General features: G+C 37.3%; 1 protein-coding gene across 1 annotated transcript in view; it reads left to right on the top strand.

The window, feature by feature from the left end:
- Prim1 (DNA primase small subunit) overlaps nucleotides 1-13,386 on the top strand; it is a 160,025-nt gene that overhangs the window by 64,296 nt on the left and 82,343 nt on the right. The gene's annotated exons all lie outside the window — the stretch shown is intronic.

The following is a 13,386-nucleotide window of genomic DNA, read 5'->3' as shown; positions in this document are numbered from 1 at the left end:
TCTGTACTACTAAATCTTGATATTTCTAATTCTAGCCTAGCTCCCACTGACGAGACCTCAATAAAGGTCGAAACCGGTCTGGGTAGTGGCCCCTTGCCTTTAATACAAAACATTATACATCCCCTTCTTGGAGATGTGTTTTGGCATTAAGGGTAAATATTAAGATTAGTGATCGGAGCTTGTTCCACCTTTGCCACGAGTTGCCCTGGTCCTGCACTACCTGTGGGATCAGTTAGACTTGCATCAATTGCAGGCGCAAACTTGACTTTTAGTCTGTTTGCTTACTTGGGAAATGGAGTAAAACCAGGTTTAAAATTACTTGGTATCTTTAACATATTTATACCCAAGGTAAAAATACTTTCTACATTTATATCTCCTCCAGAGATTCTTATTTAATAAGGTTAAAACACCTTATGGTAACTTGTTTTGGCGAAATACTTACAAGCTCTGTACTACTAAATCTTGATATTTCTAATTCTAGCCTAGCTCCCACTGACGAGACCTCAATAAAGGTCGAAACCGGTCTGGGTAGTGGCCCCTTGCCTTTAATACAAAACATTATACATCCCCTTCTTGGAGATGTGTTTTGGCATTAAGGGTAAATATTAAGATTAGTGATCGGAGCTTGTTCCACCTTTGCCACGAGTTGCCCTGGTCCTGCACTACCTGTGGGATCAGTTAGACTTGCATCAATTGCAGGCGCAAACTTGACTTTTAGTCTGTTTGTTTGCTTACTTGGGAAATGGAGTAAAACCAGGTTTAAAATTACTTGGTATCTTTAACATATTTATACCCAAGGTAAAAATACTTTCTACATATATGTATATATATATATATATATACACACACACAGAGAGAGATGGAGGATGATAATCAGATAAGCACAACAAAATGCAGCAACCAACTGTATTTTGTGCTGGCCTCTATCTCAAGGTCACACCAGATGACCCTGAATAAACTGCCAGCCGCTTTTGGTCTGCAGTTCATCTGCTATTATGACAGTAGTACCCCTTCACCCATCGTATCTTTGCTATCCTCTCTGAAGCATATGAAGGGCTTATCTTTCACATTCTGTACCTGTAACTACATCATCTGCTGTTAGACAGTCTCACTAACACCTACAACTTTTGGCAAGGTTGCACTAACCAATGCCAAAAACTTCTCCCACTTCTTGCTGATGCATATTAGTTAGTTAGTGTGTGTGTGTGTGTGTGTGTATCATCATCATCATCAAATTCCTGCCATGTACCCTCAAGGGGTGTACAGGATATGACAGTACTACATGAAAAAATTACATCATTATTAACCTCCTATCTACAATTTTCCTCCAAATCAGTCTGGTACTTGTCAAGACTCCAACATTATCAGATCTTATATTTCTATCGTCTAAGGCACTTTGTACCGTATCAATCCACCTATATCTTGGTCTTCCTCTGGGTTGTTTTCCTGCCAACCTTGCAGAGAACACTTGTTTTGCTAATCTTTCCTCTCCCATTCTATTTAAGTGACCATACCACCTGAGATTAGCTCTGCTAACGCATTCCTGGATGCTGACAATGTCAAGTTCTTTCCTAACATCCTCATTTTTAATATGATATTGCCATTGATGCAATCTGTTCACGCCTCTAATCTTTCTCAGGACTCTCATATCTGCGGTCTCTAGTCTTTGGTCAAGTGTTTTACTTCTGACCCAACTCTCAGATCCATAAGTTAAAACTGGTTTGAACACTGTCTTGTATACAGCTAATTTAGTGTTCCGACTAATTTCTTTCTTATTCCATATGAATTTATTCAATTGACTTCCCACCATACCAGCTTTGTTGATTCTGTTGTCTATTTCTATATTTAATTCACCATCTTCAGTAAAAATCATGCCTAAGTAGCTGAAATGTTTTACTTGTTCCACAGGTTCTCCATTCACAACACAGTTGACATTTTCAATGATTCTGCCTATTTTCATTGTCTTTGTCTTTTTATTGCTGACCTTCATACCATATCTATTACAACAGTTATTCAATTTAGTCAGAGAATGTTGCAGACTTGTAGCGGATTTATTTAGAAGTATAACATCATCCGCATAAAGCAAAGAGCTGACATTAACATCTCCAATTTTGATATCAGGTTTAATACCACATTCCTTCATAATGTGATCCATATAGATAATGAATAACAGAGGGGATAATGTACATCCTTGTCTCACACCAGATTTAACATTAAACCATCTTCTTGTACTTCCTTCAATTCTAACTGCTGACTTACAACTCAAATAAAGACTAAGTATTGCTTGATATAATGCCCCATTGACACCATATAACTGCAGCGTATTGAATAGCTTCTCTCTCTTGGCACCTTGTCATATGCCTTTTCCAAATCGACAAAACTGAAATAGAGATCTTTGTTATATTCCCATGCTTTCTCGACTATTTGTCGTAAAGTGAAGATCTGATCCTGACAGCCTCTATTTGGCCTGAATCCAGCTTGTTCTTCACCAAGCTTTTCTTCCACAATTCTTCTCAACCGTTTCTCAAGTATACTTGCATAGATCTTGCCAGGAACACTCAGTAGGGAAATACCTCTGTAATTCTCATGTTCAGTTTTATTTCCCTTTTTATATATGGGTACTATTAGAGCTCTACTCCAATCATCGGGAATTCGTCCCTCTCTCCAGGCATTCTGAACTATGCAATGCAGCCACTGTAAGACTATACCACCATACGTCAGCATTTCTGGTTGAATGTCATCTATTTCTGCTGCCTTTCCATATTTGAAGCTTTGATGGCTTTTTCTATTTCAAGTATGGATATGTATTCCTGACTGCATGCCTGGTCAGTGTTTTTTATCACTGTGCTGTCATCACTGCTTGTTTCATTTAGCAGTTTTTCAAAGTAATTACTCCATACTTCAAGGATATCTTTTTCTCCTGTTTTCATGTCACCTTTATCATCTCTAATTCCTTTTACAGCATTCTTTCCTCCATTCCTAAGCTTCTTCAACAACCTCCAGAATATATTGTCACCTTCTTGATATTTATTTTCTATATTCTTGCCAAAGTCCTCCCATGAGTTTTGTTTAGCTAGTTTTACACACTGTTTAGCTTTCTTACATTTGTCTCTGTATTCTGTAAGAGTAAAAGCTGACTTATTTGCCAGGAACTTTTGATATGCTTTCTTTTTTTCCTTCACTGCCTCTTTAACTTCCTGTGTCCACCAGGGAGTTCTGATCTCTCTCTCTCTCTCTCTCTCACACACACACACACACACACACACACACACACACACACACACGCACACACTTCGCTTTGTCATGGAAATGTATACAAGTAGAGAATGATTTTGACTTTGCGTTCATCAGGTTCAGACCTATGAAATGCATGCAAAGATAGTGTACATATATATGGCACTGGAGAAGAATAGAGATCTGCAAGTTGTCTAACTCTGTTATGCAGACAAGAGTATACAAAAGAACAGACAGGTAGATTATTATGTCTGTACACGAATGCTAGGAGTTTCGGAAATAAAGGAGTTAAGTTTGTTGCCTTAGTTAATATGTTGCAACCTCAGATTGTAGACATTAGTGAGAACTGGCTACCAGAATAGGACATACTAACTGGTATCGAGTGTAAAGGGTACACTATTTTTAGAATGGATAAAAGGAGGGAAGGGAGTGCTGCTAATGATACTGGATGGCTTGAATCCAGTTAGAGTTGAAACCTATTATTGTAGTATTACTACTAACAGTATTTCATGTGGCAGTGAGTTTGAAGCCATCTGATGTGGAGATGCAATCTAACAAAATCATTTACATAGTGGGGTGTTGTTACAGACCTGGTTGATTGGTTGCTAGTGATGAAGAAATGCATCACTAAATAGAAATGATGAGCGTGAAAAGAATAATCATAATTCTTTTACCCAATTATATATGTATAATTATGTATAAAAATGCATTTATTGAGCTGTTGTGGGACAACTTCCTCGAGCAGCATGTGACAGAAGGAACTCGAGGTCAAAGAGTGTTAGTATACTGAGTTCAGTGGAATGGGATCGGTTGCTGGATGGAAAGAATATCGACAGTGCATGGGAAGCATTTAAACAATACTTAAATGATGCGATATCAAATGTGTCCCTAGAGTTCGAAGAATAAATAGAGTAGGAGTCAAATGGATGTGTGATCTTATTAAGAAAGAGATTCATAAGAGAAGGACAATGTGGAAGAAATACCGTTTGCATAAGGATGACATTCGTTATGAACATTATAAGCAGCAGGCTAGGATAGGCACAACTGTTGTACGGAAAGCACAAAGTCTGATTATGAAAAGAAACTGGCTCTGCAACCCACAAGAATCCTAATGATATGCTGCTGCAAGTAAAACAAAGAATAACTCTTATAAATGCAGATGCCATAAGTGTTACAGATGCAGAAGAGACTTTGTTAAAAGCCATCAACTTAGTGTATGACAGTGAGCTCACTGCTACATCTTCACTGGATGAAGAAACTCAGATATGAGGTATTAGAGTTGTTGCATAAACTAAATAGGAATTCAGCAATAGGAACTGATGGGATATCAGCACGTGTACTAAAAGAGTGTTTAGCTGAATTGGCTATTCTTTTGACCAAGCTGTTTAACATGAGTCTCAGAACAAGGAAGATTCCACAGGAATGGAAAGAATGTATGGTAATTCCATTGCACCAGGGTGCTGCAAATACCGATGTACCTAACTATCAACCAATTAGTATCTCAGGAGTGGTGGTGAAGAATTTGGAAAAATTGGTTAGGGCTCGCATTCAGAAAAGGGTTGACAGTGAATTTCAACTTTGCAATAAGCGACATGGGTTTATTAAGGGAAGGTCATGCAACTTGCTCACATTCTATAACAATGTTGCCATTGAACTAGACAAGGGGAACGGTTACACCATGATAATTTTTGGATTTTGCTAAGGCTTGTGACAGAATACAGCATGGTAGACTGTTGCATAAATTGGAAAATATGGATTTGGATTATAGAATATTAGCATGGATAAGTGGATGGCCAACTGACAGATATCAAAAAGTGGGATATGTGGGGTTGTGAGTCTGCAAGATTTAAGGTAACTAGTGGTGTACACAAGGAACAGTACTTGGTCCACTGTTATTCAATCTGTACATTAATGATATTGGGAAGGGTTTGACAAGTGACATACAGCTATTTGCTGATGATACAAAGATAGGTAGGGTAATCAGGAATGCTGCTTATATGCAAAATGATTAGAATAGGCTGGAATTATGGGCTTGGGAAAATGGATATCAGTTCAATGTCAGTAAATGTAAAGTCATTCACTTCGGTGTGATTAGATATCCAGAATTATATTGGTGGGATTATTCTAAAAGAAACTGATCAGGCTAGGGATCTTGGAGTGTTAGTGATAGGAAGTTGAAGTTTCGGGGCCATGTAGCAAAGATTGCAAATACAACTCAAAAGATAATTGCAATGCTGAAAATAACATTCACATGTAAAGATAAGGATATCATTTTGTCTCTTTACAAGGCCTTGATAAGACTATTGTGCTCAGGTCTGGTCTCCTTTGTGATTCTGATATACTGGAGAGAGAGAGAGAGAGTGCAAAGGAGTGTGTTAAAAATGATATCAGGATTGTGGAATACTGATTATGAAGATAGATTGAGAATTTGTAGAACTGCAGACACTAACGAACAGGAGAAAAAGGAGTGATATGATTGAGACTTACAAACTTCTGAAAGGGTTATACAGGATTTCAATTGATGGAATTTTTCAGTTTATGGAGAATGGGGAAGGAGGGCATTGGATAAATTTTTCTCTCATATGTTGGTGCATGATTGGAATGGATTGTCATTGGATGTTGTTAGTGCAAGCAGTGCGAATGAATTCAAGAATAAATATGATAGCTGGTGTGTGTGTAGTATGTGGCCTCCCTCGATGAGTACCCGACTCCCTGGAGGTCTCTTAATAATAATTATATATATATATATATATATATATATATATAACTGTAGCATCCTCTTAAGTCCACAACCACCTTTGCACCGTGTGTTAACTACTCCCATTTGATATTGTTTGAGAAACTAGATTCTGCATTATTTGGTCATTTTCTCAATCACTCACTCACCTCATCCTCCCTTACATCCATCTAGCTTCAGTTTTCCAGACTTTTGTGCTTCCACATGCTGAACAAAGCTCTTCTCTAGACACTTAACTCTGAATCTATTTAGTTGTAGCCCATCAGCATTACGTAATTACTTCTGTCTTTCAAATTCAGTCCGTAGGTTTACAAATTCCACACCACTTGTAAAGGAGCATTGATTAATTTGTAATTACTGTCCTCCTCCTCGATTCACATTGATCATAGTATGGTAACAGACTTATGATCTTCATCCTCATGATCTTCTTTTGAACTTCTTCCAATAACTCTCTCATCCAATCTTTTTCACCTTTCAAGTTACTTCACTAATATTAATTTTTGCACCAGTGAAACAAGACTTAATCACAATTTCCATTAAGTACCAGTTTGATTTATAAAATGAATGCATGTAGTATATGTATAAATATAATTACTTGCCAGTCTTAAAAAAAAATGTACTTTTCTTGTAATTCTTGTAATTTAATGTGTGATTCTATCACCCTTAAATATTTTTGTCCTTTTCATATCTAGCATTGATTCACTTATATACATGTAACCATTGATATAGCTTGGTCTTTTGTTGATAATAATTTCATATCATTATGGGGGGGGGGAAATCTCCACCTGCAAAATGAACCACAATGATAAATAGTAAGATTTTGTAGAACGAAGGTGAGACCGAGAGAGAGATGGAGGATGATAATCAGACATCAGAAAGTTTCAAACACCATTCTTATTGGGGTTTGTTTGATTTATCACTGCTCAGTCACATCTTAAATCCTTTCGTATATGCCAGCACACTCTTCTATGGATGATGCAGACTGTTTACCAGTTTATTTTGTAAATAATTTTGTACACAGGTAGGGATCATGACTTTCTAAATGATTTGGATGTATGTCTATGTTCTTATAGGTTAACACATGTAGTCCCAAGTGCTCAAATGGAGGAGCTCTTCTGGAACTAAGAAAATAGATTAGCAATAATCTGCATGTATGTGTTAGTATGGAAAAGCAATTAAAGATGCGTTGCAAGTTATGCTTGATTTGATTTGAAGCATAAATTTCCACTACCTAATAAATCATCTCAAAATAAACTGGGAGATGAGCAGAGGGGACTTTGAACTATTCGGAGAACAAAGTTCTGGCATAAGAAAAAGAGAAAGAAAACAAGTGCAAGCGTGCTTGAAACTTGTGTGTCCCTCTGTAAACCCCAAGTTAATAATCGAAGAATATCACCATTACAGTCAACTAGAAACAATCCCGACAGCTTCTAAATAATTAAAGTCCAAGATTACAGGTGACTAAAAAAAAAGAATTTCTAATATAATTTGCTCATTATATCCTGAAGAAGCGAAACTTTGTTATCATCCCAAAGAATGATTTTTTTTCCCCACCATCATCAAATTCCTGCCATGTACCCTCAAGGGGTTTACAGGATATGTTAGTACTAATTTCTCTCTTATTCCATATTAATTTATTCATTTGACTTCCTACCATACCAGCTTTGTTGATTCTGTTGTGTATTTCCATATTTAATTTAGCATCTTCACTAAAAATCATGCCTAAGTAGCTGAAATGTTTTACTTGTTCCACAGGTTCTCCATTCACAACGCAGTTGACATTTTCAATGATTTTGCCTATTTTCATTGTCTTTGTATTTTTATTGTTGACTTTCATACCTTATCTATTACAACAGTTATTCAATTTAGTCAGGGAATCTTGCAGACTTGTAATGGATTTATATAGAAGTATAACATCACCCTCATGAAGCAGAGAGCTGACATTAACATCTCCAATTTTGATATCATGACTTCTTTCCAATCAGTATATAATAGATTGTAGAGATTATATAGGACAGGGGTCAGCTCTAGAGCATAATATTTGAGAACAATTGGAAAGATGCCATCAGAACCAAGAGCATTTTTTGTGTCCAAGTTATTTAGTAATTATCTGATGTCTTTTTTATTGAAAAATTAGTGGAGGCATGCAATGGTCAGATTCCAATATAGTAGAAGGCACTTTTCCTTGGTCAGTTCAGGAGTTTGAGGAAAAGAACAATGCTAGATGGTCACCTTTATCTCTCAGTGAAGTAACAGTGCCATCAGGATGAGATAAGGAATTGCAGGTGAGTAGAAGTTGCATGTATTGGCTTTAGCAAGGGACTAGAAGAGGCAACTTTTTTTCTTTTTTTTTGCTATTGGCCTTTATGAAGACAGATTTAGATCTACTGATGACTGTTTTGCATTTTTTGGTATAGGCAAGGTATGAAGTTGGAGTTCTTAATGTAAGCCACCAACAGTAAGCTGAATTTTTTTCTTCAACTGCTGTGATACACTTTCTGTTGAACAGGTCTCGGAAAGCAGATGAGGATTTTGAGTTGAATGGGGAGAAGCCTTTATGCCAATGAGGATATTTTCTGTGACTCGTTCAGAGCAAATCTTAGGGTCAGATTAGCTGCAGCAATAGCCAGACCATGGAAAGGAGTAGTAAAAGTTCCTGAGGCCATCCCATTTGGCACCACCTTTGTAGTGCCAGAGGATGCGAGGTCAGGAGTGGCTTGAGGAAGTGCATTCTCTGTAAGAGGAGACTTATACAAGATTGTGGTCTGAGTTGCTGAGCAGGGAGATAACTTCAATGATGTATTTCGAGGGAGAACTGGTTAAAAAGAGATCCAGAGTATCGGGGTGAGTGGTTGGTATTGTTGTAAAAGTAGAGCCAATGGGAATTATGGATGTTGAGGTCTCTTACCAAGATGATCTCACTATTTGGATGACTGGATTGCAGGTGTCAAGTTTCATGGAGAAGAATGTGAAGAGGGCTGGGTAGTTATTGGAGTTTGGAGAATGGTAAATGCAGTAGATGAATATTACTAGAGGGAGCAAGGAAACCTTCAGTCAGAAGAGGTTGAAAGCAGGGTGTTCTAAATTAGCCAATCTCTAGCATAGTGTCTGATCTCACATGTGCCTCTCTTGTAGTGCAAGAAATTGTGAAATGTGTACTTTGGACACTGAAGATGGACAGTAGTGGAGGTAGGTGCTACATTAGCAAACAAGCTGAATTTTCATAGAGTTTTTGGTTTTGATATGGTTTTTGTTTTAGTTCACAATAAATTTGGTTTTGGTTTTCATTTGCTATTTTGGTTGAGTGTTGCATGTTTTAACTGTCTCTATGATGTTCATTAATAGTGTAAGCAAGTTTACATTCATAGTGTTTTGTTTATTTTGTGTAGCTATAAAATGGATACATCTCCAAGAAAGCATTCAAAAATATGTGCTCTTTCTCAGCACACGGCCATGACTTAAAGACAAATTCCCAGTGAGTGTGGTGCTGGTTGTGGTACGGTTAATGTGATTTTAAAGAGGGTTTAGGAAGATTGGGGGATGCTTAAGGTTCAAAGCTGTATAACTGAGAGGAGACCTCCACATAGCCTTTAAAGGAATGCAGAGAACCGACCAGAGCTTCTGACCTATGTCCAATTGTCACCTTCTCGTGTTGCACCCTGTTGGCTATCTACCTGGATACTGAATGAACGAGGATGGGCTGAGAATTTGGGATTTAGCCGACCAAATTGTATTCTTATTGTTTAAACCAAAATACAAAATGATGGTACAACATGACAAAATTTCATACCGGCTGGAGCGTCGCATGGTTAAACAAGGCCCCGTTGTTTTTGCCAGGAACCAGGGTGAACAGTGAAAAGTCAGTTACCGGAACAAATCTGAAAACACACCCCAACTCAATATCACCAGAGTTAAAGATCGGTACTATCAACAATAGAAGCCTGAATGGCAAAGAAATGGAGCTAGCTGAAGAATTAGATAAGTACCAGATCGACATAATAGGAGTGACCGAAACAAAAAAGACAAAAACTGGTGAGATCTTTCTGAGCAATAAATGCAAAATGTTATATTCAGGCAATGACAATCAAGGTAAAGAAGGGGTAGCCATAGTATTCAACACAAAATATGAGGCTAATCTTCTTGAATGGCACGCAGTCTCAGGTAGAGTAACATGGGAAAATATGAGAATTGGGAACTGGACAATGAGACTTGTTTGTGCCTATGGTCCCACAGAAGGTTCTACTAAGGTAGAAGTGAAGGAATTTTTTCAGGCTTTAGAAAAAGCAACTGACACAATGAAAAGGGAAAAGTTGGTCCTTGTTGGGGATCAAAATAGCAGAGTAGGAAATGATTGTCAGACATACAAAAATATTTTGGGAAAATTTGGAGAAAAGAGCAAAGCTAATAATAATGGCAAATACCTCTTGGATTTCTGCTCAGGACATTGACTGGTTATTACTAACTAACACCATGTTCCAACATAAAAATGTGCACAAATTCACATGAAGAGATGAGGCAAGGAATAAGAAAAGTCTCGTTGACTTTGTTATTGTTGATAGTGATGTTTTCTCTCTGGAGGACACCAGAGTGTACAGAGGATTTGAAATTGGCAGTGATCGTTATTTAGTCTTTAGCAGGATAAAATTGAATTTCATATCGAAAAGACGAACATGTAAGAAAGTTTTAAAGCGAATAAAAGTTGAGCAGCTCTCAGATGCAAACTGTAGACTAAAATACACAAAGATAATTGGAGAAAAAATGAAAGAGTTTGAGAACAGGAACCAAACCTTGGAGATTCAGTGGCAAGCCTTGAAGAAAACCCTGATTGATTCAGCTAGAGAAGCATGTGAGGAAGTTGTCTGCAAGGATAGAAAAATTAGAACTCATGGTGTGGACACAGAAAGTTAAAGAGGCTGTGAAGGAAAAGAAGAAAGCATATCAAAAGTTCCTGGCAAATAAGTCAGCTTTTACTCTTACAGAATACAGAGACAAATGTAAGAAAGCTAAACAGTGTGTAAAACTAGCTAAACAAATGTCATGGGAGGACTTTGGCAAGAACATAGAAAATAAATATCAAGATGGTGGTAAAATATTCTGGAGGTTGTTGAAGAAGCTTAGGAATGGAGGAAAGAGTGCTGTAAAAGGAGTTAGAGATTACAAAGGTGACATGAAAACGGGAGAAAAAGTTATCCTTGAAGTATGGAGTGATTATTTTGAAAAACTGCTAAATGAAACAAGCAGTGATGAAAGCACAGTGGTTAAAAAACACTGACCAGAACATGCAGTCAGGAATACATATCCATACTTGAAGTAGAAAAAGCCATTAAACGCTTGAAATGTGGAAAGGCAGCAGGAGTAGATGATATTCGACCATAAATGCTAAAGTATGGTGGTATAAAGGTCTTACAGTGGCTGCATTGAATAGTTCAGGATGCCTCGTCAGAGGGATGAATTCCCGATGATTGGAGTAGAGCTCTCATAGTACCCATATATAAAAAGGGAAATAAAACTGATTGTGAGAATTACAGAGGTATTTCCCTACTGAAGTGTTCCTGGTAAGATATATGCAAGTATACTTAAGAAACGGTTGAGAAGAATTGTGGAAGAAAAGCTTGGTGAAGAACAAGCCGGATTCAGGTCAAATAGAGGCTGTCAGGATCAGATCTTCACTTTACGACAAATAGTGGAGAAATCATGGGAATATAACAAAGATCTGTATTTAAGTTTTGTCGATCTGGAAAATGCATATGACAAGGTGCCAACAGAGAAGCTATTTAATACACTACAGTTATACGGTGCCAATGGGGCATTATATCAAGCAATACTTAGTCTTTATTTGAGTTGTAAGTCAGCAGTTAGAATTGAAGGAAGTGCAGGAAGATGGTTTAATGTTAAATCTGGTGCGAGACAAGGATGTACATTATCCCCTCTGTTATTCATTATCTATATGGATCACATTATGAAGGAAAGTGGTATTAAACATGGTATCAGAATTTGAGATGTTAATGTTAGCTCTTTGCTTTATGCGGACGATGTTAAATTTCTAAATAAATCTGCTACAAGTCTGCAAGATTCTCTGACTAAATTGAATAACTGTTGTAATAGATATGGTATGAAGGTCAGCAACAAAAAGACAAAGAGAATGAAAATAGGCAGAATCATTGAAAATGTCAACTGTGTGGTGAATGGAGAACATGTGGAACAAGTAAAACATTTCAGCTACTTAGGCATGATTTTTAGTGAAGATGGTAAATTAAATATGGAAATAGACAACAGAATCAACAAAGCTGGTATTGGTAGGAATTCAACTGAATAAATTCATATGGAATAAGAGAGAAATTAGTCGGAACACTAAATTAGCTGTATTCAAGACAGTGTTCAAACCAGTTTTAACTTATGGATCTGAGAGCTGGGTCAGAAGTAAAACACTTAACCAAAGACTAGAGACCGCAGATATGAGAGTCCTGAGAAAGATTAGGGGGCATGAATATATGATAATATCATATTAAAAACGAGAATATTAGGAAAGAACTTGACATTGTCAGCATCCAGGAATGCTTTAGCAGAGCTAATCTCAGGTTTGATGGTCACTTAAACAGAATGGGCAAGAAAAGATTAGCAAAACAAGAGTTCTCTGCCACGTTGGCAGGAAAATGACCCAGAGGAAGACCAAGATATAGGTGGATTGATATGGTAAAAAGTGCCTTAGACGATAGAAATATAATATCTGGTAATGTTGGAGTCTTGACAAGTAACATACTGATTTGGAGGAAAATTGTAGATAGGAAGTTAGTAATGATGTAAATTTTTCATGTAGTACTATCATATTCCTGTACACCCCTTAAGGGTACAATACAGGAATTTGATGATGACGAGGTTACAACATTAAATTGGGCTGGAGAGCAACATGTTTATATATATATATATATACAGGGTGTTCGGGATAAATTTGACAGTTTCGTAAGGAAAAAGAAAATCTTCTTTGTATCTATTAAATTTAATGAATTGACAAAAAAACATTACAGGCAGAGTTAATTACAATACTATCAACAAAATTTACTCAAAATAACCACCATTAGCATCGATCACAGCTTCAATTCTGCTTCGGAACCTCGAACAAGCTGATGCTACAGTCTCCCTGGGAAGGGCCGCAAAAACTGTTTTAATTTTATCCATTAACTGGGCTTTTGTATTACTGGAAGTGCGATTGGTGTCTTTTTCAACTGCGCCCCATACAAAATAATCCATGGGGTTAAGGTCTGGGGAGTTTGGAGGCCAAACATTTGGACTGGTGAAGTCGTAGAAATTTTCAGACAACCATTTTTGACTTTTCCCAGAGGTGTGGCAAGGGGCCGAATCCTGCTGCCATACATACGGCCTACCATTGGCTACCCTTGTTATCCAGGGCTTGACTA

The sequence above is a fragment of the Typopeltis vanoorti genome, chromosome 2 (assembly GCF_054136105.1).
Source record: "Typopeltis vanoorti isolate ZY-2024b chromosome 2, IOZ_Tvanoo_1.0, whole genome shotgun sequence".
Taxonomy (NCBI): Eukaryota; Metazoa; Arthropoda; class Arachnida; order Uropygi; family Thelyphonidae; genus Typopeltis; species Typopeltis vanoorti.
This window is presented reverse-complemented; position numbering and strand designations above follow the sequence as displayed.